Here is a 4,777-nt window from a genome sequence, read left to right as displayed (position 1 = left end):
TTTACTAATTTTAAACATAAAAATGTATTTCTAGTCTAACCGGAAACATACAAATTTAATTAAAATTTAAAGCTCATATAAATTTATAATTGAATCCACTTATTTAATTTATTTTCAGTCGAATTTAAATTAATTCAAGGTTTTTAATTTTAGTAAAATAATTAGAATAAATTAAAATTTATAATAATTATAATATTCAAAATTAAAATCCAAGAAAACAATTTAAATTATTAATTTTAAAATTAATTAAAATTATATGAACTGAAAATCTCAAATTAAAATTTAAAACTTGATAATCGTAACATGACGAGCACTTGGGCTTGCGCCCAAGCCCCGTCGAGTGCACGACCTATCGCTGGCCCATGGCTCATCGCAGCAGCAGCCATGCGCAAACGCAGCAAGCCAAGCCACGCTTGCGCGCAGCCTGCTTGCCCGCATGCATTGCAGCAGCCACGATGGGAGTGCTTGCTCGCTCGCGCGCAACCAAGCCCTCGAGGCCACGCGTGTTGGTGCGCGGAGCAGCGATCGCTGGGCGACCAGCTCTCGCCCTCGCGCACGCGCGCGCCTCTGCTCGTGCCATGCCTTCTCCCTTCGCCCATCGCCACAACACACAACACACACGCATAGGCTCCTTTGCCTCGTGCGCACGCCATGCGCTATGTTGGTCGCTGCATTCGTACCGCACGGGCGACGAGCTCCCTTGCTCGTCGTCGCGTGCCCGCACTATACAACACCCCTTAAGGGTAACACGTAGCTTCCATTGCTTTGTGCGTGCAACATTAATGAGCGTTTTCATAAAAATTTAAAATTTTTAATTCAAAATTAATGACAAATTAATAAAACATATTAATTTCATAATTTTAGGGCGAAAAATCGAAAATTTATTAATCAATTAATTTCCGATTAACATGGATTCAAATCTAGGTCATAAAAATTAAAATTTGAACATAAATTAACAATTTTTATGGTGGATTTTAATCATGGATACCTAATTAAATTATTAATTAATTATGAAAATCAAATTAATTCTAAATTATTCGAATTTCAACAAATTAATCATAATTACAAATTAGGTTGTATAATTAACAAGGCTAGGCATTCAAACTTGTTAAACATATACTGTAGGTCAATCAAAAATCGCAAATATTTAATTTAACATCTTAAATTTACAAACTTTTGCGTTCGAAAAACTAAAACCTCCGAAAAGTCATAGTTAGGCTTCGAATTTGGGAATTCTGGGTTCGGCCGAAAAATAATGTTTTTGTCAAAAATTTAGAATGCCTTTTACATGCGAAATTGACACAAAAATCACTCGATTTGGATGAGTAACGAAGAAACTGCCGAAAAACTGCGTACATATAATTAAATAAACGCAATTTGCAATTAATTAACAATTACGAAAATTAATCACCCCTTTTAATTCTTTGCAAATTTGTAAAATTTAACCATGTTTATGCAATTTAGATTATGAAAATAATAACAGGCTCGTGATACCACTGTTAGGTTATGATACATGTGACAAAACATAAATCATGCGAAAAAACCATAAAGCCAGGAAACATATTATTTACACATAATCATTTAGCATAATTTAGATGCATACACTTTGTAGCGTGCCCTCCCTAGCTGCGCCCGAACCGAACAAGAACAAGTCTTTAGGACTCCAAGTGTCGTCCCTCCGTAGATAGTCCACAGCACGTCCGGATCCGCCTTAAGCTTGACCAACTAGAATCGCCCTTAAGGTTACTAGGATTTTCGGCTATTTGGGTTGCAAGTGTTTGGCTGATTATTTGCTCAAAAAACTTACCTTTGAATACTTCAAAATCGTCTATCAAATATGTGACCCTAGGCCCTTATTTATAGAGTTTATGGAAAGGAATTATAATCCTACTAGGATATGGATTTATTAATTAGAATCCTATTAGAACTCTAAATAATAAATTTAATCTTTTAGGATTAGGATTTAATCAATGCACGAATTCCGATAGGATTAGGATTCGTTACGAACACGAGCACACGCACACGCATGCAAGCCCGCACGCAGGCCTTGCGGCCCACGCCGAGCGCACAGCGCATGCGGCCTCGCAGCCCTTGAGCTTCGTGCGCGCCCGCCAGTGCTTGGCTGGGCCTGGCCTTGCGCTGGTCCTGGTCGAGCACTTGGCGTGCGGCTTGCTGGGCGTTGGCCTAGCCTCGTGTTGGGCCTTCGTCTAGCAAGCCTCGTCCGATGCTAATTCGTACGATACGCTTTCCGATTAAATTCCCGATTCCGGAATTCATTTCCGATACGAACAATATTTAATATTTCCGATTCCGGAATTAATTTCCGTTTTGAACAAATATTTAATATTTCCGTTTCCGGAATTATTTTCCGATTTCGATAATATTTCCGATCTGACAATATTTCCGTTTCCGGCTATATTTTCGATTCCGGTAATATTTCCATTTCCTATAATATTTTCCGATACGTACCATGTTTCCGTTTCCGGCAACATCTACGACTTGGATAATATTTATATTTCCGATACGATCCATATTTCCGTTTCCGGCAATATCATCGTTTTCGGAGTATTCATTTCTTGCTTGTGACGATCTCAGCTCCCACTGAAACCAAGATCCGTCGATTCCGAATATCCACAGATGGAGTATTTAATGCCATTAAACATTTGATCCATTTATGTACTATTTGTGTGACCCTACGAGTTCAGTCAAGAGTAAGCTGTGGATTAATATAATTAATTCCACTTGAATTGAAGCGGCCTCTAGCTAGGCATTCAGCTCACTTGATCTCACTGAATTATTAACTTGTCAATTAATACTGAACCGCATTTATTAGACTTAATATTATATGCATACTTGGACCAAGGGCACTATTTCCTTCAAATTGTTCATAATTGTTGTATTGTTTGTTCTTTCGTCTGGAATTTTATGTTCTTTTTTGTTGAATTGTTTGTTCTTTCTTATTTGTTTGTTTGTGATAATGATCATCTGGTTAATGTTCATAATGAAATTAAGCTCTTCATTGATCTTTTTATGTTTTTACAAGCGCCTGTATTGTTTGTTCTTTCTTTTTGTATTGTTTATTCTTTCTCGTTGTACTGTTTGTTCTTTCATGTTGTTTTTTAAAATTCATCATAAAATTGTTCATAATTGTTTTACTGTTTGTTCTTTATTCTGGAATTTTATGTTTTTTTCTTATATTGTTTGTTCTTTTTTGTTGAATTGTTTGTTCTTTCTTATTTATTTGTTTGTTCATAATAATCATGTCGTTAATGTTCATAATGAAATTAAGCTCTTCATTGATCTTTTATATTTTTACAAGTGCGTGTATTGTTTGTTCTTTCTTTTTGTATTGTTTTTTCTTTCTCGTTGTGTTGTTTCTTCTTTCATGTTGCTTTCTTAAATTAATCATAAAATTGTTCATAATTGTTTTACTGTTTGTTCTTTATTCTGGAATTTTATGTTTTTTCCTTATATTGTTTGTTCTTTTTTGTTGAATTGTTTGTTCTTTCTTATTTCTTTGTCTGTTCATAATGAAATTAAGCTCTTCATTGATCTTTTATGTTTTTACAAGCGCCTGTATTGTTTGTTCTTTCTTTTTGTATTGTTTGTTCTTTCATGTTGATTTTTTAAATTCATCATAATTGTTCATAATTGTTTTACTGTTTGTACTTTCTTCTGGCATTTTACGTTTTTTTTTGTATTGTTTGTTCTTTTTTGTTGAATTGTTTGTTCATAATAATCATCTGGTTAAGAAATTGTTCGTACTTTTTGTTTTATTTGTTCATACCTTTTGTATTCTTTGGTCTTTCTTGTTATATTACTGAGCATCTTTTAAACCATTGTTCTTTCTTTTTAACCTATTTGTTTTCTTAGCATGCTCATAATTTTCAAATCAGTAAATGCATGTTTATGATCATCATATCAAATTACTTGCTATTTTCATTTTCAGCCTACAACAATAAGGAAATTGAAATCGTGAAAGTCAAATATTGTGTTCAAATCATACTTCATACACACATCCAAAAGTATAAGAACCCGAATTACATCAAAAGCAAGATTCAAGATTGAAGATATAGAAAAATAAGTGGATGATTTCTACCAACATATTGTAATTCAAGTACAATTTTACATAGGCAATGCCTAAAATGTTCAATGTTTTTGGTAAAATATGCCATTTGACATGTTTTAATTGCTCAATATGTGTAAATATATGTTCAAAGTAATAACATAATAATGCAATAACTATGTTCATTTTAAAATTAGTAAATACTTGTTTCACAATCAGTAGATAAATGTTCATTTCTAAATTGGTTGAATAAATGAGGATTGCCAAATAATTAGATAAAGGTTCATATTTGAATGAGTGGATAAAAGATTATTTCCAAATAAATAAATAAATGTTCATTTCCAAAATAGTAAATGTTCATTTCCTAATAAATAAATAAATGTTTATTTACGAAATAGTAAATGTTCATTTCCATACCATTATATTAATGTTCATATTAAATAATACCAAACGACGTCGTTTTGGATGGGGGTACAGCCAACTTTGGCTATACCCGGGTACAACCAAAAATTTGCCGAGTTATCTCATCAACCCTTCACTTCGATAATAATACCCAATTAATATGCGCACAGTCAGCAGCAAATCTAGAAAGTTTTTATTAGGTGGGCCAAATTAGACGTGTTAATTTTAGGATTTTTTTGGTATTTACTACCTTAAAAACACACTACTTTTGTATTTACTACCTTATGAAATTTTTATCTTAAATTACTA

The sequence above is a fragment of the Spinacia oleracea genome, chromosome 1 (genome assembly GCF_020520425.1).
Source record: "Spinacia oleracea cultivar Varoflay chromosome 1, BTI_SOV_V1, whole genome shotgun sequence".
NCBI lineage: Eukaryota > Viridiplantae > Streptophyta > Magnoliopsida > Caryophyllales > Amaranthaceae > Spinacia > Spinacia oleracea.
Note: the sequence above shows the minus strand (reverse complement) of the source record.